This window comes from Achroia grisella, unplaced genomic scaffold, assembly GCF_030625045.1.
Source record: "Achroia grisella isolate CSIRO2021 unplaced genomic scaffold, CSIRO_AGI_Agris_v1 utg4223, whole genome shotgun sequence".
NCBI lineage: Eukaryota > Metazoa > Arthropoda > Insecta > Lepidoptera > Pyralidae > Achroia > Achroia grisella.
In genome coordinates this window covers 658317-682109 of record NW_026712852.1, presented here as the reverse complement: position 1 = coordinate 682109, position 23793 = coordinate 658317, and positions in this window count along the sequence as shown.

The window sequence follows — 23793 nt, the reverse complement described above, 5'->3', positions numbered from 1 at the left end:
AAAATTGCAAAATTCAAATTTCATTCACTAAATTATTCATAATATTAGATAATATATAGCAAAACATCCTGTTTCTGAACAAAATATTATATATATTTCGTAATACAATGGGCGGGTTGCCATCCCGTATAATCGTAAATTCATCTCTAGCCCATAAACATGTAATTTCTAGTGTATTGTTGTAGTGGTGTAAACTCAATGAATGAAAACTCAACGAAAGCTACGCCTATAGATTAGACAACAAACTCCACAGTATTATCAAAATATACAAACGTTTTTTTATTCAACGAGTAACGGGAATAACCATTTTCTGGTCAGTTTTGTTTTAAATAAAGAAACTCTAGATTTACAATGTAAACTTTGCATTTTGGTGAATACAACATAATAGATAAACCCGAGAAATAAAATATTATTAGGTTAAGTTAAAATATTTCCTGTTTTATGCTAATCCGAGGTTGAACATCAATTGTCTTTAAAACTAAACATGATGTATAATAGAGAGTATGAAGAATTAATTCAGGTTTTTAATAGATAAATTATCATAGTAATACATTAGTCATTTAATACTGCTGCTAACTCAGATTCCAAAATTAGTAACTCATATAAGCTGGAGTAGAAAGAGAAATTTCAATTTTAATTATGCAAGTTGAAATTCATTTTGCATTAGTGATGATTCGTCTCATAATCATAACTGTACTGTCAGCTACGCATGTATGTACGTTTGTTTGTATTGATTAAACAAACCAAATGATCAACAGCGAATTTCAGGTCACTCTGTTTACTATTTAATATACTATTATACATCTGTAACCTCGTTTCCCATAATTTGATTACATAACACGTGGAGAGTGAACATTTTTATGAATGAAAGCTCTGACATTTGTTTTCTTTTGCACATTTTTTAAATTTTATTAAAGACCTACATCCGTCGGAATTATTTTTTTTAAGAATGTGTCTGCTAATAGTTTTAAAACTGGAGCGTTTCTAGGTAGCCTTTCGATAGTAATATAATCTGGATATCGAGAATGAGGTTAAATATGTTAAGTGTTTTAAATTATGTAAGCGATGATATTACGCATGCGTTAGTAGTTTGTGAAAAAGTTGATTTTGTATAAATGTATTGAGAGAAATATTTTATTATCGGCGTCTGGTTTGATGTTTGACGTAGCATTTTCTCGTCGATTCATACTTAATCGGTATCAATGATTTTTATTCATGCTCAAACTTCAATGATGTTTATTTACTTTATTAAATATTTATTAGATAAAATTTTGTGTGACTACTATATGAAAGATATAAACAGCATTATCTTACATATATATATAAAACATAAAGCTTTCTGTGTAAATAAATAAAGAATAGTTTTGTATCATACTTACATAATAATTATATTTTTTACAGCTATAAACATAGAACGAATTATTATGTTTATAGCTGTATAATTACCAGTATAAATACTACAGTTTTAATACTAGAATATAAATAGGTATTGTTTCCAATGACAAAGAACTACTGTCTGTATATTACATATTACTGTCTTTCAGAATGTACATAAGGCAAGTAGCTCTGTCTGGTAACCCTAGTTATAAGGATGAGATACATAAGTATATCGCTCAATAATAACTAATACTTCATAAACACGTAATAACATAGTAACAAATCAATGTACTGTATAGAAAACAACAAATTTATAACAATAATTTTTGTTATTAATTTTTTATAATTATTGTTTTCTCTCACAATAATCTTTATAAAAGCAACAGAAGTCAAAATAACAGCTTTTGTCTATTTGTATATACAAGCATCAAGCTAAAACTATTGCGTGGAAATAAATGAAGTTTTTATCGATGTATGGCTAGACGTCTAATTATAAAATATGGGGTCAATTTTTCTGCTGGAGAATATCTTATTCCGTTCAAAGGGAGGGGGAGTCGCTCGTTTACTTTGTAATATTATAACGTAAAATAAAATAGATTTTATTTTATTCTTTTACAGTACCTATATTTGAAAATTTATAGTATATATAATTGAACAAGTGATTAACAACTCGGGACAACAATACTTCACATTTCATTCACCATTACCCTTGCGTGGGCAGTCCCAAACCCATGATTGCCACATCGCGCTTGTCCGACCACATATCAGAAATATCATTAACTTTTATTCATTGAATGACAAGGTGTATATATTTTTATACTTACGGATGGTTAAGAAAACTCAGCATCGATATAGGACACTGAATCTGCCGTCTACATTTTACAAACCATAGAAAAATCTAAAGTTGAGTCATCAGATAAGTGAATAAATAATCCAATATGAAACTGTTTAGAGAAATAAGAATCCGACTAAGTAGAGATCCATAAAATCTCTATCTCCCGCTTAATGTCGTAGCTACAATATACCTAGGATGATGGGTAGGTGCTGGACAATTCGTAGACATCATTTAATAGTATTTATTTTTATATTCATAACATAGAGAATAACAAAAACTCACGATTTTTATACGTTTCTAACTAAATCGCTATTTCACGACGGTGTTAAAGACAATGGAGTTACTATGCTATATGAAATCTAACTATAACTAAATGTTTATTTTGAGTAACACTTTCACCTACTTTATAAACTATGACTTTTAATAATATTTCAGTTCAGAATTTGCTCCCTAAAATATGTTTCACGAGTAAATGAATTACCCTCATTTATTGCGAAATAGTGCACACTGTAATAGTGTGCACTTACTCTTAAATTGTATCGAATGTCTAATTCTCAAACTAGGACAATACAATAAAGGAATCGGCAGAAACGTATCATCTGGAGGAAAAATAAAGAACCGAATTCCGATAGTCCGAACTGACTCACTTTATAACAGTTCAGTAATACCTAATTGTTATCCTGCTCGTACTATTATGTATGTTCATTTTCAATGATGTAGCATTATTTGTATTGTAAAAATATAATTTATATAATATTTTAGAAATTAGTTTAGATTTGGACTATTTGGATTTGGCAGAGAAATCTCAAAAGAACTTTCTGAAAAACCAATGTAAATTTGTTTCTATTTTATCTAGATATTTTTTTAATACATGAATATGGACTGCACTGAGTATATAAGCGATCGTGGCACTAGAGGAAGATGATGGAATGATGAATTCAGTTCAGTTAGCTCATCAGTAATTATTAATCACCCTTGTTTCCACAGGAGATGACGTTGAGGTCGCCTAATATGATACATTTATCTTTAATTTATATAGTAAATAAGATGACAGCCTAACTGACAGTCAGAGGTAACCGCCGCCTATATTGATATATGAATAGTACTACGTACGTAGTTAGTCACGTTATAATATGACTTTTGTAATACAAGTCACGTTGTAATATGACTATATAAAATTACTTTCGTAATACCACTCATGCGCTGTCATTCCAGGGAATAAAGATACCATATCTCTTATACTGAATTTCACTGCATAATCAAAACACAGCTTACAATCATATAATCTGCTTGGCGGCAGAAATAGGTGATAGAGCAAATAGTGTCAACCTATTATGGTACACTATGTATCATAATAGGTTGACACTATTTGCTCTATATATTAAGAAATACATAGATAATAAATACATAATTTATTACATAGCATGATTTTTATTTATACTGCACTCTTATCACGAGGTCAGCTTCTTTTAATTTTATAATATATAGTCATAAATCATATTAAATATATCCTTTCTTCATTTCACAGTGGCTCATATTATAACCTCGATGCGCAACCTAAATAGATCCGGAAGACTGTCTAATGGCGACTGCGATTGTGAAACAAAACTACTGATGTTTCGACATACGACGGAGCCGGCGTGGTCGCGGATGAATGAATGACTCTACACTCCACACTCCCATAGTTTGTTGCCAAACAAACTGAGAGCGACTCTATAAATAATAAATATAATATTTGGGATACCATATGACTACTCCATTAAGTGTTATAATGGAACGCAGCGGTCTTCGCTTTAGTACAAATTGAATGAATTAGGAGTCAATATGGGCAGAAGTTAGTTAGAATTGTTATTGTTCAGGTTACATTTCAAAGGTTTTAATAGAGTCAGTAACTTGTTTGTTGTATGTTCGATAGCTAGATGATCAGGTCATGAAACTGACGAAAACTTTTTAAAGAAGAAAAAAATCATATTTAGTACCGTCACGCAAACTCGGTCACGTGATTCGTATAGTATAAAAATAAAAAAACACATTTTCAGTTTGTTTCTAGATGAAAATGCTCCAGTGCTACCTCGCTTTCAGCTTTATGTCCTTTACAACTATTCCTGTAGCTATACATACATTGATATACATTTCAATTCAGTGCAATCACACTGGTACTAACATGTTGGAATGACAGTATCGACTAACTAGATAGTACTTCTGCAAATGGCATTCGGTGTCTAAATCTTTATCCAGGCTTCACAGATTTAATATATCAATGCACGACTACATGTAATCTCTGAATATGGAGAAAATATTTTTTAACACTAAATCGGAGTTCAATTCCTTTTTACGAAAAAAAAATGTTTTTTAATTAGGTAATGTTACGAAATAATAAGTTTGGTTAAAATATTTGTTTCTAGTATTGCTAAGTACTTGAAGCGAGGCGAGCGATGATATATAATAAATCTATGGGCGCCAGGAACGCACGCGCCGACTACTGGCTGGGCTCCGATGGGCGGCTACACATATGGAGAAGGCTTAATTTTCTTTCTATACTAAGTATCTCAATGATATTGTAATTTTTGCAAAATTTAAAACATAATTAATGTTGAATAGTTTCCAAGTATTTTATGCAACAATGAAATCACATTATATTTATCTCAGTCGTCCTATCTTAGTTGCAAAAATTACAAAACACATATACTATCAATTAATGAATTACTCCCATACTTTATGGCAAATATATTCCAAAACCTGCAAATGATGTATGATGTCATACGACGATCGCTACTTACCTTCAGTTGGACTGTCAATATATTTGATATTCGAGTAACAAAAAAATCATACTGTCTATATAAATAGTTCTAGTTTGCCAATATCCTATTTTTTATTCAGCTTCGTGCAATACTACGTTGTCTCTACTATGAGTTTTTCAACATTAGAATTAGTTAACTTATTGCATTGATGCGAAATATATTACAAAGATTATGCCTATCGGTAGCCAAAAAAACACAAGGAAACTCGAATAAAAACACGTAAAACATAATCATTGCTAACGTACATGTAGTCATTATAATAAAATTTCCTAATGTCTCTGAAGTTTTCTTTGAACTTCATTGCCAAACACACCAATAATAATTAGTTGGGAAAATTTTTAGTTCTTGGAAATTTCACGACAACATGTGCGATATCATAGCGCCATAATTCCGTAAGAGATTCCACAACATGTTAGCTGCTCACCGCGCACGCATTCTTGGCGCTGGTCCAGATTGCACTCCCGCCGGATGCTGCCTTCGGGAATTCAAATTTCGAACAACGACGCCGATCGGTTCCCGTCCGATACTAATACGGATACATGCTGAGTTAGCTGCATTATATTTAGTAAAAATGATTTAGTTGATACATTTTATTAGACAGAATGACAAACAGTGTAATTAGAAAGAAATGTAGACTAATAAATATATTTTTTTATTTATTAGGTCTAACAAATAGTAGTACAACATGTGATAAGGTTAAATATTTTTAAATTTATTACCAACGACGTTATTCACAGTTTACTAAAGGAAATTTATATAATCATGCAAATTTGTTTAGAGAAGTAGTGCTGAACAATAATTTATTATATTTTATTTAACGTAGTGACAAATACTGAAAAGCTAAATTTAAACTTTGGACAATTTGATGATAGAAAAATAACTTTAGAGATATTGAGAGAGTATGAATGAACATGCTCGATGTACTCGAACGTCAAGCATTTGACAGTTGGCATTTTATAAAAGGCCAAATATTACGAACCCATAACCGGTGAACAAGTGTTATAGGTTTATAAATGTAGAGGAAACAAAAATTTCACGACAACATGTGCGATATCATAGCGCCATAATTCCGTAAGAGATTCCACAACATGTTAGCTGCTCACCGCGCACGCATTCTTGGCGCTGGTCCAGATTGCACTCCCGCCGGATGCTGCCTTCGGGAATTCAAATTTCGAACAACGACGCCGATCGGTTCCCGTCCGATACTAATACGGATACATGCTGAGTTAGCTGCATTATATTTAGTAAAAATGATTTAGTTGATACATTTTATTAGACAGAATGACAAACAGTGTAATTAGAAAGAAATGTAGACTATGATAAATATATTTTTTTTTATTTATTAGGTCTAACAAATAGTAGTACAACATGTGATAAGGTTAAATATTTTTAAATTTATTACCAACGACGTTATTCACAGTTTACTAAAGGAAATTTATATAATCATGCAAATTTGTTTAGAGAAGTAGTGCTGAACAATAATTTATTATATTTTATTTAACGTAGTGACAAATACTGAAAAGCTAAATTTAAACTTTGGACAATTTGATGATAGAAAAATAACTTTAGAGATATTGAGAGAGTATGAATGAACATGCTCGATGTACTCGAACGTCAAGCATTTGACAGTTGGCATTTTATAAAAGGCCAAATATTACGAACCCATAACCGGTGAACAAGTGTTATAGGTTTATAAATGTAGAGGAAACAAAAGTTTGTGTGTGTGTTTATGACGTACATTCCATTCTCTCTGCCTATTCCATTGGAAGACATGTGTAACGGTATACGAATGCATGAGTAGGTACAAGATTTTCTACTACGGAAGAGAACGATGTCCTCAAACTAATTTGTTATAGCGTAGCATTTATCATTCATGTTCAGTAGTGAACAAAATAAGATGATATACAATGATAATAATTCGCAGAGATTTGCTTTCAAACAGAACCCGGATACGAAAGTTCACAACTTTATATTTAGAAACAGTGACTAATAATTCCAAGGTTCGATATTTGTAATTGTTTTAATAATTCTGAAGAATCTTAACATTACGACGCCCTACATTATTTTTACATCCTACGTTTTCAATCAAAATACAAAGAAATACATTTCTTTATATTATTTTGCCTTACAGGAAATATATTAGTGATTACTGAAATCCCTAATTCAGTAGGTTTAAAATTTATATTAAGGATTAAGATCTAAACAGTATACACCTAAACTCATGTATTTTAATGTCTTGAAATGAGTAATAACATAACAATTCGACGACCACGATGGTCGCGGGTTCGACATCTCGCATGATACAAACATTTATGCTCATAAGTATGATTGTTCGTGTTTCTTGGTTTTTTCTATGTATATTATCTAATCCAAAAAGAATATATCAGTTATCTAGTGCCCATTACACAAGCTCTACTTACCTTGGGACCAGATGGCCTGTGTGAATTGTTCAGGGATATTATTATTATTATTAACACATTTATATCTCCCCTTTATGAAAATTTTAATAATATATATTTCTAAATGTCTAATACGTATTTTATCCTTATCGTTTTAATCTCTAATATGTTAATTGACACATTACAAATTAAAATATAGAATACATTTTGACCTGAAATCATAAATAGTGTCTTGGATTTTAGATTAGTTTTAGATTTCTTGACACACAAACCACTTTCTATAGCATTATTTTAATAATGAAGGTGACACATCGCAATCATGAACTTATACATTCACGCTGTATGAAGACATTGAAGTTAACAAGTATGTATTTATACGAGCAAAGACACGTTGATCTACAGCGACAACTGACGCATCACTGCACCCGTGCCAGCTATGGTTGACCTCAGGTGCTGAGGAGCATTAATTAGCACCCTTAAATGTGACTTATGAGTTTCAATAAATAACTATATTAATTTATTGTTAACAAAAATAATACCAATGGGTGATATGTAATACTACACTCGTTACTGAGGCTCCAATAGCGAATGATATAGGTAACAAAAGTTTTTATTTAATTCTTTTTATTTTATGGCCTCCTTTTAGCAGTTGCGCTATAACTATCATATAGTCAAGTCATTTAGCCAATCTTGACTTTTACTAAAAATTAACTGCCAAGATTTAGAAGAGACTCTATTGAGGTCAACCTGGCATGGTACTTTAACTTTGCTGTCAATGGGATCGCAAATCCTCACTATTGACGATTCTTCGTCATATAACATCAACTAAAACAATATTACCACTGATATGAGAATATTATATACTCGTACAATATGCTAATTATAGGTGGGTAGAGGATTGTTAGTAATGTAAACTCTATTGCTAGCAATGTACCGTATCAGGTTGTCATCCACGCGGTTCCTCCTGGAAATCATGATTACCTGGTGAACTTGTCACAATGCGCTACATGACCATCATCTTCTTCTACTGGTGCCCCGTCCGCCGAAATCGTTAGCTCAAGCGGGTGCACTATTCCATTATCATTCATTAAAATTTACTGCTAATTACGTGATTGCTATAGAGAATAGGAAGTAGAAACATATTAATCGAGAAACTACTATAATATGGGACCTTGTGAGGTTAGGAGTCAGTCAATCAAAATCAACTGCTGCTGCTCACTAATAATAAATAAATACGTATCAAAGTCTAAAACAGTTGATTGCAACAATATTTCGACACATATCAGGAAACGTTTGCACTCGCGAACAGAGCCACAAGGTTACGTTAGTTTGTTATTTTACGGAAACTAAGGGTAAAAATAAAACTAAAATGCACTACCTACTTTTTGAACCCTCGACTTTACTAGGAGCAAAAACATCAGGTCAAACAAATATCACAAACTTAAGGTCCATAAACTGTGAGTCAAGTACGAATCAAATTTTATGCGGCGAAACTACTTAATCGGCTCTATAGGAGACCTAAGTTATCTACTTATAGTAATAATATTTATTATAAAGGAAATTAAAGTTATTTATAGAAAGCACTTTAACTTCGACCATTAATAAAAAAAATTGCATAACACAGTAAAGCACATGATTAAGTAATTATGGATTAAATAAGGACATTCTCCTTATTTAATTCCGTAATTACTTAATGCACATGGTATTACTGTGCTATGCGATTCTTTTGAGTACCTACAGTTAAATCAGACAGATCTAGTATTTAACTATACTCATCATTCTCCGTATTTAATTCCATAATTATTATTTCTTGTAAAAGAATGTCATGCAATAAATCAAAAGCACATAAAGAAGATAATACTCGTGTATGAAAAGTACGTACGGGTAGAATATAACCTTCTTTTTTTAGTTAAAACCACAAACAAACCGATGTCATTGACATTATTGTGGAATATATTTTTATTTATATAACTCTAATAGTCATGTGATAATGAACAACCTTTGTTTATATTATTTCACAGACGATTAGCCAAACAGGAGACATATGGAGGACGTTGGTAACAAGAATGTAGACAAGATTACTGTCCACTAAAGACTGTGGAGTACTGTCCGCAAATATTGAGTTACCATTAATAATGTTGATTCAAACAAAAGCCACAATGTTGCCTGTTGGAAACGGTATGGAAACAATGTGAATACCTTCTACTAACAGTATTTTATGTTTACCGAGCGATTGTTCCACATTTTACATATCGCATGCAAACGGAAGCCAAAGTGTGAAGTATAATAAAAATCTTATAAAATACAAAAACATAATTCGATTTATATTAGGTATTAAAATTAATTATGTATTTTACATATTATAATAGTCCATCCACATATTATAGTATAGGAAATTTGAAATATTACAAACATTGAGCCATTCGTAATGTTCGTAAGAAAATGACAATATAAAAAAAAAGTATAATACAATAATAAATTGATTGTGTAATATATGTATTTCCATATGGAAACTCTAAGGCTTCAGGGCATTGGATACGATTATGTTTAATTCATGCTTAAATTTTAAACGTATAATCATTTAAATAACAGTAAAATATCTTGTAAAAACTAGAACCAAAACTAGATTTTATATTATGTAATACCTTAATTAGTAAAGATTACCTAAATATGTTGCAACATGAACCCCACGTAGGTAAATGACCCAATTACTTGCTGTATTTAGGTTGAATTCTATGGGATTCTCCCAGAAAACCATCGTGGTCGTTTTCTGGTAAATGACCACGATGAACTAACCAGCCATACTTTATCTTCGTCGCATCATCTACCGCCAACGTAGGAGGGAACACAAACCATTATAATCCATTTAAAAAAAATTGTAATCACAAAGATGGCATTTGTACAATAATTGACTGTAAATAGTTATACAGTAACAATAAAGTACGTTTTCAATCGAACCCACAACCTTTACGGTATATACTATAGTACTATAGAAACCAGATGAAACCATTGAATGTATTTATTATTACATACTATTGGAAACTAGTACAGCTATAAGGTCAGGGAGGGGCAGAACTTTTTACGTAACACAGGTAAGTGGGTGCCAGGTGGCAACGAGTAGAAAATGGGCTATTCTCCACGAACACTCAGACATTCCTTTATATATTAGGAGAATAGGCAATCTCTGAAATCTCGCAAATGCTGAAAAGCACGCATCGTAAGATTTTTTTTACCAATAAATAAATTGGATAATAAAATGTTATTGTAATGTCGTACTCATGTAATTTACCGCCCAATTTCATAATATTTTTTAGACGAATGGACAGGAATTATAAACAAAGCTATTAGTCCATATTGTGGAAAGGTACCTATAGCAACTGCATAAATATGTTGCCCGCAGTTCTGTTCAACTTATATATATATATATATATATATATATATGTATATATGTAAGTTATGTCAGAACTATGTTCAGAACTTATATACATAAGTTCTGATCACAGTTCTGACAAAACTGCGGGCACAACAGAATATGTTGTGATGTCCGTTTTACCCTTTATGTTCTATTTCTGAGACTAAGGGACCATTTCTATATCCAGTATTTTAATATACTTAATACGTAAAGATTACTGATTAAAAGTAAGCTTAGTTGTTAAATATTTATTATAGCTTTATCGTAAAGATATCCAAAGATACTTTGTAATATTAAATTATAATTTTAAGTAATGTCCAAATCAAAAACAATATATACTTATTTCTCGTGAAATCTTGTAATACCTACAAAGCAATTTACAAAACTTTGAGGAATAGACATTGAAAACAATGTAGCAATCATTTTCTGGTTATTAGGAAAATTTGAGACCTGAAAAACAATTCTGTTTCAGGGAAATATTCAACTTGACACTTGCAAAGTCTCCGCCAAACTGGCAGAGACTTTGCAATTATGTGTGACAGTGTTCAGAAAAATATCGATAAAATTTTATTGGTATTTTTTACACATAGACAGATGTGTAAAAAATACCAATAAAATTTTATTACTTTTAATAAAAAGAGATAAATTTATTGACCTTAAATAAAAAGAGAATCCTTCAGACTTAAATGGCTACGTGATAGACAGAATACAACTATAAATGTTATTAAGACATTCTAAAAAATAAAACTTCTTTAGTTTGTAAAGGATGAGAATAAAAATATTAATAACTGTAAGTAAGACTTAGTACAGATTACCTAACACAAACTCACAAACAAAAAGACTAAAAAATTCTAACAATAATTGATTTGATTCATTCAACCATCCCGTCAATAATAGTTTTTTTATATGTTTTTCATACGCAGACAGATATCAGTAACATTTTTATTATATGTATGGATTACATGAGTAATATTTATTCATGTTTCGTGTAGTCTGTTTACAAATGTAAAGGGTTTGAATGCCGACGTTTAGCGACCTTCCTCGAGGCCGCGGCTGACCCGGTTGGAGGAAAGTACTAACCAGGGTTGTCAAAATTAAAACTCTTAATCTAGTGCGAAGAAATAAAAATCTGATATTATCTCGTACATTAGCCCAATTTGACTCTAACCTCACAGCATTTACATCTCCGTGCATCATAGCATTTTCACCGAAATACTATGATGTATGAAGCCAAAAATCTCGTATTTGTACGATGATTCTCATGTGGTTGGCATCCCTGGTATTGACCATGCGGCCGCGCTTCTGCGCTGCGCATGACTCATTATTTCAGTGCACGGTGCGCCTCGAGTCAAACTCGTAAGCATATAGTGTTACACCAACTACTTTTGAATCATGTGACAAGCGTACAAATTGGTCGTGTAATTAATTAATTGGACGGGGGATCGATCGGAAAGGATGATATAATACATGAATACAAATGTTTGTATTGTGCGAGGAATCGATCCCGCGACAATCGAAAGTACAGCGCTGTGCTACACCACCGACGCCGCGCCGTAAGGATCACGGTACAGATGATGATAAAATCTTTGCTACCATACTATAATTCTACACGGTGCTCATAACTATTATACAATAAGAATAAATATAATGAAACACAAATAAGAGATTATAATAGACTTTGTACAAAGTAGTTGCATAAGTAACTCTGACTCATTTATATTTGCCGTCAAACTTGCTTTACAAGCTGTGTTTTGATTTGAAGAGTGAGATATGGTAGTAAAATTACAAGGTACCTAATATAACATCACGCTGGATCACTATTAAGGTAACAACTTTAGGGTCGACATACTGAAAACAAAGAATCGAAACCTAATACAGTGAGAATTTCTGAAGAGTTTTGAACACTATGAGGATTTCCAAGCGTAATACGGCACTATCATAAAAATACAAGATGAATAAATAAAGAAATATAGTATAATGCGCATTAAACTGCAAAGGTATGAAAGAAAATAATATTCTGCCGTGACTGTAGTATAAAAAAATTATTGGCAAAGAACCAATGCTTGTTTATAATCTTTCAAAAGCTTTTATATCCATCACAGTCAATTTCAAATCTCATAACTGAATTTGAAAACATTTCAATGAAAAGTTTTCAGTCAGTCACTTATTATTTTACTGTTATATTATTGTGTAAATATTGAGCCGAGTTAAATATGACTACAATACTAAGTAGGTATGTAATAATTAATAATATTAAAAATGTAAAGGTACTACGTAAAACATTAGCCTAAAATTTACCTTTTTCGAAAGCTTTCGCTTTGAAAAAGATAAGATCAAAATCATTTAATAATCCTACACTTTCTGCCACTTATAAAAGTTAAAACTTTATATCACTATCCTTACCGACCATTTCGACTAGCTATTTCAGTGGAGAAGAAGAAGTATTTAATATATTACTATTTTCTGATCATTTCAAAAGAATAGTAACAAACTTAACTTTATGACAATCCTACATTAAATTTGTATATTTATCAAAATTTCTTTTTCTAAAAATAATAATATAGTTGCCCAGTTCTCTTCAGACTACAAAACTAATACTCGACAAACTCAATTAGTTTATAATATTACTATGAATGAAAAATATTATCACAAGCATCATAAATTGTAACCAGAATGTTGCTCCGAGAAAATACATCTATATGTATAGATATCCTAAATACATATATATGTACCTATAGTTGTTAAATTGTGTTCTAACGATTCCAATCTATGACTGTCGTGTGTGTATATATACCTATCTCATTACACGTGTACATAAAACTATATTTATCTAATATGTTGCGAAGTTCACGCATTATTTCATTCGATTACCTAACACCTGAAAAATTATCGTTGACAAAATGTGACGTGGTTACGCAACACATTTATTATTTGTTTTTGTTAGGTTGTTGTCATCGAATTATTTACCTGTTTGTAATATACTGACAATAATATATATTTAAGTAATTGTAATATCAATAAAGCTGATGATAAACGGTAACTTTTGCCTATATACATGAACTACGCATATCAAGTTACCCCGTAACATCCGTGATACCACTCATGTATAACTATTCCAGAGGATTACGATTTTTGCCTCTTATCCTATAATTTCAATGTCTAACCACATCTTACAACCGACACACAGCTTATAAAGCTAGCTGCTTGTCGGCTGAAACCGGGGAATTAAAGTTTCCACGCAGACGACTTTTTACAGTCTTTCTATATCATTACATAGTATAAAACATAGTCGCGGTCGCTGTCTGTCCGTCCCTAGGTATGCTTAAATCTTTAAAACTGCGCAACGTATTTTGAAGCGGTTTTTTTTAATAGATAGACTGATTCAAAAGGAAGGTAGGTATATTTAATACATGTACATCCGGGCGAAGCCGGGGCGAGTAGCTAATATATTATATAACAGCGTATATGTAACAAGATATATAAAATGTAGGTAACAATTATTATGACTAAATGTTAGTCGAGTTTACAATGTGTTATTGATTTTATTTCCCCTGACAATTTGACATGCGCTACGAATGGAGAGTAGTTACGTTCGCAGTGCATATTACGCTGCAGTATCGGAATATTGTTCTGGATGCAGATATACCTATGCAAGATACTTATTATTATTTTGTGCTGTAATTACAAAACACATTTTATTAGTAAGATATTTTAAAGGTATAATTGTAACTTTCTATTATGTTAGTGCTATTAGTTTTGATAAATAAATTTCTTTATTTTAGCAATTATTGTAATTAATATATTATTAATAATAATAGCTGTGAAGGAAGAGAGTACTTCTAGTATTAAGTTAGCCTTTTGTACCACACATGAGTTGGTCAATAAAGCCTAGCCTTCAACCGAAACGCCTCTTACAACGCCTGCAGGGCGGCTGAAATTGGTGAGACAAAGGCATTCAACATGACTTGACTGAACAAAGTATATTCAATTTATATTATATTAAACGTATCGGCCTATTTAGAAGACAAATATTGAGATAAGTACAGGTGAGGTTTTTGACCGCGCACTTGACATACCGTGGAGATTTCGAACCGACATCCAACAAATTAAGATGAGGGAATTATGTTGTCAACGTGGAATTCGGCAACGACGCGGTGGACGACCCGTGGACCGGCATCGTATATAGGGTTGTAAAAAGCCTTGTTTGAATAATAATAACATCCCTGAAGAATTCGTACGACGTCATCTAGTCCCAATGTAAGAAGAGCTTGTGTTCTGGGTACCTACTGTAGAACTGATATAAATACTTAATTTTTTTGGTAAATACATACATAATGTACATAGAAAATACGTAGACCGCTACAAACAATCATACTTAGGAATAAAAATGTATGTACCGTGCGAAAAATCGAACCCGCTACCATTGGAAATAAAGTGGTGTAAAGACCGCTAGATCACAGAAGCCGTGGCAGAAAAAATATATTAGATTATTTAATCACTAGTTCATAAACAACATTTTAAACATCACAAATGAATTGTAGCTTTCATAATAACTGTACATTATCATACCCGAATGGAAAATTATTATATTATATATCAAAAATTGTAGCATGTATTATATTGAAAACTATTGTTTTTCAAGAATTATAAGCGTGTAACTAGATCAGTCACAAAGAAAACAATATTTTCATTCCGATAGTTATAAATTAACAATATTTTGTATTGTAATTACCATTTATTTAAGAATTTTTGTACAATCTCTGTGACAAGTGACAACCCTGTTTGATTTTGGGGCCATACTGCATATTTTAATGAACACGACTCAGGTAAGGGTCACAACACACTTGGCAAATACACCAACATATTATTTAAATGATTCACATGCAATAAAACAGATTAAGCTACATAAACAGTTTTGTTATCATATATACGAACATTGTCGTACATAACATATTCAAGAATTGAATATACAGATAACGTAGTAAGTTAAATTTATTTTAACAATCGGGATTTTTTATGTTAATGATGTCATGAAATAAAAATCACAGCAAAAAAAACACACAAAATGTAAATATTCGTAATTGTGTTGTAATTCATCATCTTGACTATTCCCTAATTTTTTTATGTACAAACAGTCCATGCAAAACATAGGAATAACCTCTGCCCCCTCGCATCTAAATCAACTTAAAATTCGTATAATTGCCTATTAGATATAATCAGTGATGAAATCTGTAAGTTTAATCCTTCTAAGTAAGTTCTACCAGATTATGAGTACCCAAGTAATGGTAGGTGGTAACTGTCGCTTATACTGGTGAACAGCTACTGACTATGTCGTGAGGCGCCCATAACCCACGCATTAATATTCCGTATGACTAAGAGATCTTGCCTCTCATCCAGTATTTTCACTGATTTATCTTACCCTTAAACCAAAACATCTTACAAAGCAAACTTGGCGGAGGAAATAAGTATGATTGAGGCACAGACTACTTTCTTCAACGACCTTCTCAGTGTGAAATTGATCGAAAGTAAGAATGACGACTAGAAAGGAATACCACTCACACCGTTTAGGTTTAGGTAGTATTATTTATAAAGGTCATTTAATATCGCCATACCTACATGTCAGAATATTTCTTGCCCAGGATGTATAAAGCTGTATTGGATTTAAAGTGTATTCGACTTTGTTGTTGCAATTCATTCATGCTCGCATTCAAAATATTTCATTGGCAAAACAAGTTGCTAACTGACTGAATGTGAATGATCCTCGTTAATTTTAGTTTATTGCACATTAATAAAGTAAACGCTGGTTTATTTCTACTGCTATTATACTGTTTGTGTACTCCGCAATAGGGTTTTGATTATCATTAGCTGATTATTATTATCTTGACTACTGAATGAAAACTTATGTTACCTAGATATTACACTTACCTCGAGTACAGGATAAAATTATTTACAGCATCACAGAATAACAAGAGAAGACAAGAGACAATTATTAGAAAGTATCGTGAGTGTGTATAATTTCGTATTTACTTAATTATAAATTCTAATATTGATAGTCTTCTAGTGTTTGTATCTGGTATGTACTAAATACGCTAATTATTACATAATTTTATAACTCATTAAAAAATAAAGACACCTTTTTGGCTGATGTATAGTAATAATTTATACAGTTAGATTAATATTCAGAACTCTTTTGTTCAGCTAAAAGTAAAAAAAATTGCAATATTTCAATTTGAGTTCGTAGCAGTAATGTACGAACTAATAGTAATGAAATGTTTGCACCCAATACTTCCTCGTATAGATCATTCTCATAAATTTAATGTACGTTAAAAAACAATTAATCACTAATGACTGCCGTGATTAAACAACTGAAAACACATTTCGAGACTAAGGTTCAATAAAACGCCTACAAAAAGACGTTTTCATAAATAAATAAATAAATAACTGTTGTTGCAGGGCATTAAAAATTTTGATTAAAAAAAGTACTGATTATAAAAAACAAACAGAAATTTTAAATAAAATAACAATTTAGTGTGACACCACAGGAAACCAGTGTGTACTTTGCTATCACCTATCACCGGATTCCCTAGTCCTGTATAGAATGTAAGACAACTCATTCATCTCTCGCCCATTTGGCCGGCGACAAATGAGTAATAATGCCATTGAAGCAAATCTTCGCTTACCTGAAAGAATCATTTTTCACTGAGACGTGTCCGCGTGATTCAGACACTGGTGGAAACCCGTGGGCGACACATGAATGTTATTTTTAAGCAAGTTGTATTTGTGAATTTGAGAAACAAAAACCTAATAATAGCGGTCACCATTTTAATTTACATTATGATCTGTGCCTTTTATTTGTAAGTACAGACACGAACATTTAATACGTCAAAATATTTAATTGTGTATTTTTATCTCAATAATTTACATCAAATCATCAGATTTTATCAAGACCATAATTTTGAGCATTTAGCATATAAACAAATATGTTTATAGTTACAATATTGTTTTTGATGTCGCCTAAAATAATTCATGATACGACGTAAAAATTCGCACTTTTTTTTATAGAAAACTAATGGTTAATTTGTCAAGATGGCTACATAAATCAGTGGTAATTTATTTAATCTATTTTTTTTCTTTCATTACGGATATTAAACGTTTCTTTTCTATGTCATAGCTTTCATAATGAATTATATTGCCTCAATATATTTTAGTGTCACTCATATGGCTATAAAAAATATTTTCAAACAACTTCAAAAAGGAAAAAGTTCTGTATAATTCTATTTTTGTGCGTATATTATACGATACTGTCATCAATTCTATTTATAAAGTAAGTCTAAAACTACTAATAAATTATTGAAACGTCTTGCATTACAAAGAATAGTTTGATTTTATCCGACACGTCACTATTGACCAATCTTTAAATAAAACTTGTGAGAGTTGGAAAGGCGTACATCTATTATTATCTGCTATTCTTATACATAACATATAAATACTAATACTAAGTATTGTTTTTAATATAGTTTGTCGGTACTTTAATATCAATTATTAATAGTCAATTAATTAACTTTCTAGAAAATGTTATTTTTTTTTTATATATAGGCATTTTGTGTATTTTTCATTTCTCCATATCCAAACATACGACTTAGTGTAGTTTCATAGCCCTCAACTGAAACACATTTTACAAATCACGCTGCTTAGTGTGTACAATAGGTAATTTTCTGTGGGTAATTTAAAAAGTTTAAATAAAGCAGATAACTGATGTTTATTTTAGTAGAGAGAATAAGCCTTTTTTCTGACTACGGAAATATATTTAATATGTATATTACTACTAAAATATTTTAATACAACCCTCCGGTGAATATTCATTGATTAGTCACATTATGATCATTTATTGTCGTGTATCGCATCTTGGAAGTGACCCAATTCTTAACCACATATCCTAAGAAATATTTCAGAGCAACCACCATATGTCTTTACAATCAGACCATTCATATCCTGTTGGAGAATTATTTTTCACTGGTACCCTGCCAGCGCATGTTGTTAGTCCAGGCGGATGCACCATTTCATCATCAACCATTAAAAAATAGTGATATTGTTTTTCATTACCTTTAATTAAACGTTTGTCTTCTCATATACAGTACTTGTATTGGTGATAATAAATGTATATATTTGTGATATTAATGATAATATACTCTACATTTTTATTAAAAATTGTCTACAAAAATGTATCCTGAATTAAATCTATAATCAATCAAGCTTCTTGTTTGATGCTCTAAGAAAAAAATTGGTTTGTTTTTCTTAGTCTTGATAGGAATAATCGGATTCATGCTGGTTTTATAGTATAGTAGATATTCTATTTGTTAACTTTATTTTTTAGTTGTAAGTTTATATTCTGTTGTTTTTAATATTTTATGTTGCATGGGAATACAAATATCACAAATATAAATAATATGAATTAATGTATGTTAAATAACATAATATATATTAATATTTTTTAAATTATTATTCTACCGACCTAACTGATGTGTTGTTGATTTATAGCATAACGATCATTGAAATTCATACATACACTAATTAATTCTATAAAGACGTAGATGAAGAGAGAAATATCGTAGATATCGATATATCGACCTATATGAATCAACCATTAGTCATATGTCGGAAATAGGACTGATCAAATCAATATTCATATATTAATGTAATCATTTAAAACATTTACATACTCAACTCAGTAGCTACTATTATTTTTCTTATTTTTAGTAATTTATTGATTAAATCAAACTTATTAAGTAAATAATTTGCGCATTTCGTAGCAACATGTTTAAATGACATTAAGTGTCTTGTAATCATAAAAATATTTAGACCTACTTCTCAGTTCTAATAACAACTCACAGGAATAATATATGAGTAACATATCAAAACTCAAATAACTAATAAAGTCACTGAGACATAATGAACTCTGTGTTTGCACACAATAATTGTAAAATTAGTCACTGTTCGTGCCATGTTCGACATAAGCTTCAGAATATGTCAGCGAGAAAATAACAATTTGGCATCCAAAAGTAAATTATTGTTACTTTGATGGTGATATTTAAAAAGTGTCTAAGCCATTAACACAGTTACCGATAATAATCGACGTAATAAAGAAAACAAATATAGATGTTAATAAATATAAAGATGTAGTTAAAGTATGTGTAGTTATAAACTACATAATTCTAAACTCACTGACCGATCGTTTCGATTTGTCGATATTTTATCTTTTGCAATATTTTTTACACTCGAATATCGGGGACAATATTTGTCAAATTGTAGTGGCAATGTTGCGACAAGTTCCTATTACGAATAATCCTTTCCACAAACCTTCTAACCTCTTCCCCATAACAATGTATTTCATGATATATATGATGCCCTTCATTATAATCGGCCTGCGTGTATCGAATAATGTACGTACATAAAAGGATGAAAACGAGCAAAGGCTATACAGAACTACCATTATTATTTTCTAGTCTAGGTCTAGGTCATAAAGATATAACTGGACTATCCTTGAAGTGTCAACTTTATCTCTATAAGTATTATGAAAGGAACTCAATTAAAGAACATAAAGACGAGGAAAAGAATTTTGATTGCCTATGCTAGTAATGCGAACTATTCTCCAAACATTCTGGTGATAAGGAAATTATTAAACGGCGCCTGAAGAAATGAGAACATATATTTCCGTATAAATTCCAAATTATATATTTGTCTGGATTGAAGATTAGCCTATTTTGTTGTATTTAAATGTTTGTTTTATGTTTTAATATATTTTATACTATTTTAATGTAGACCAATATGTTACAGTGCATAATGTAAATAATTCGTAGTTATAATATTGTATGTAGGCAAAAAAATAATAAGATTAATAAAAAAAAATCAATCACAAATGATAATATATTTGATATGGAAATTCTAACCATATTACTTAATTATAATATTCATAATGGTACGTAGGTTAATAATTATTTTTTGCTTTTATTTAATCTTATATTCATATACCAGTACATAAATAACAATGCACAATGTTAGTAAAATGTAGGAAAAAATATTAACTAGAAAAACTTAATTTCCATATTCAGGTAAAAATCCTTTAAAATTTTAATGTAAATGACTTTTGAATTCAATTTGATAAAAAATGTCATCTCATAAAATAGCTGTGAGAAAGTATACTTAAACGTAAACGTCGAATCTGGATTTATCAGCGTATCTGGATTTAATACTCGTACTAGCAATGCGTAGGTACGCATTATTAAGCGAGTTGCACACTAAGCTATGCGGCGAAGCGCCACTCCAATGCGTGCGTAACAAAATGATTAACAATAAAAATTCAGAATATACTTTATATTTGTGGGTAAAATACAGTTATTTTTTTTTATTTCATGCAGTTTGATATAGATCTTAAATATATGGAGTCTTGTAAAATATTAAGTAACGGTAATTTTAATAGTGCGTTTGAAAAGTGTGCAAGAAGAGAATTAGTGTAAAGTCTGGAGAACGTCTTTCGGTGTCAGACGACTTGTATTATACGTATAAGGTATAATACAAGTTGTCGTCTTAGAATAAAATGTAGCATCTTAATATAGAGAAAGGGAAATGTTTCAGTTTAAAAAAATATTCCACTTTGTAGTTAGCAACATCAACGTATACATATATACCACAGGGATTCAGCTAGTTAAGTTAGGTATAAAATTTAAATTACCTATTCTTTACAATACTACTTCTCAGCGGTCCATGTGTAAAACACCTTAGGTTCTGTAACATTGGCATTGCATAAACTAGTACTGGTTTATTTCAACGCCGAATTCCTTATTGTCTTTTGTACTTACTACGTCACAGGCTGAATCAGACTGGATGACTCATTTTCCAGAAACAAAAAATAAAATACACTAGCAATCGTAAACCAAAATGAGGTAGGTTCGCCACAGTTGTTGTAATTTTTTTAACGTCCGTCAGACTTTTCACAATATAATAATATACTATGTACTCGTAATAAATATAGCTTATTTACAGAAACAAACATAGAACAAATTTTATTCTGTGGAAACAAATATTATCTATTGCAAAAAGAATCGCAAAAATGTGTGTATAATTGCTGAAGCTGTCGTCTATTTATGTTACACACAAAATTAGTGGAATTGAGAGAGCATCCATCGTAAAAGGAATAATAATTTTAATTTCAAATGCAAACCTTGACCGTTCGTTTAGATTTTTGGCCAGAGACTGTTAATAAAGGGAACTTGATGACAACCGAAGGCCGATATTAAAATACCTCAAAATAACTTCCCTCATCCTGTTACTGGGACAAAGTCTTTGTACCAAATGGAATCTGTCCATATTTACGCAGAATATATTCTGCATAAGTGGTAAATTTTATTAAAAACATGATGAAGAGCAAAGTTCCTTCTCAAACAAGTAAATACAACGTTTCAAATTATAATAAAAAGTCTGTGAATATATCACAGTAACTTGTTACAAAGTGTTGCCCCGTAACATTGAAACTGGTACAGTTTAATTGGAAAACATGACTGAAATTTTCAAGGAAATCCTTTATGTAGGGCATAAGAAGTACAACAACGTTCCCGATTGAATTATTAGTGAGTTACTAACGATTCTTGTAATAATAAATCCGATTATATGCTGTCTGAGCTCGTTTTGAGAAATCTATAAGTACTACATTTCTAAGACTCGTTGTACTACAATGAACACTTACGATTACTTATACGAGTATATGTATATTAGTTACTGAAGTTCCTACTTAAATAATATCAATTATTACGTCTAAAGTAAATAACGTTTCATACCTTAAAATATACAATAAATAATTTATTGTTATTTTTTATTTCAACAGTCGCATGCTTAATCTTTTGCAAACATTTACCTTCTTTTTATGTAGGTATATTCACAGATATACCCTGTGACTGAAACTCTTATCTATATGATATTTATATAGATATGTGACTTTTATCTTAAATATTAATTATCGATAGCTTATGATAGCTTTGCAGTTATAATATATATTACGAAATATATCTTAAAGAAAAGAAATGTGATAAAGTTATATGAAATCTATATCCTTTTCTATAAAAAAAAATAACAAATATATGTATATATACAAAAATATATAAACTTTAAAATGTGTTCGCACACTCCTACGCTCACATGGGGAGTGGCTACTAACGCCTACATACATGTACATGAAAAGCACTGACACGTGACTGCCGTGGTACCTGTCATGCGTTACCATTCCTGATGACTAAGATGTCTTTCTTCATACCCAATAATTTCACTGCCTTTCCAACTGCAACATAGAATACAAATTACGATGTACGATGTTTATTATTTCAATCATAATTAATATGTTTGTTACATTTATGCCAATCATTTTTTAAAATATTACCTGGTTATCGTTTCAGTGACATTATTGATGTATTAGCTACAAACCTATTAGCAAATTAATTGTTCCATATACCTCTTGACTTTAAGCAAATATCACTACGCATCCAATATTCATAAATGACATCTAAAAATATCACATGGAGTGCTCTCAGCAACGCGCGATGGCGCGCAACGGTCGCACTTAATGTCGCCAATGTTAAAAGTAAAGTACTCCAAATAATTACTATGCATCAATATCTATATTATAATAATAAAATTACCATGAACAATTCACACAGAGCCATCTAGTCCCAAGCTAAAAAGAGCTTATGTTACGGATACTAAATAACTGATAACAAGGACCTAATACATACGTAAGGTGTCTAAGCCCGCAGACTAATAGAAAGTATGGTATTCATGAAATCAAATGTTTGCGTCATGCAAGGAATCGCACCGGCGATTATCGGTATTAAGACGATGTGTTAATCCAGACCACCGAGACCTTTTAATATAGGAACTTAAATAACAGTAAAATATCACTGAAAAAATACTTTTTGAACTATT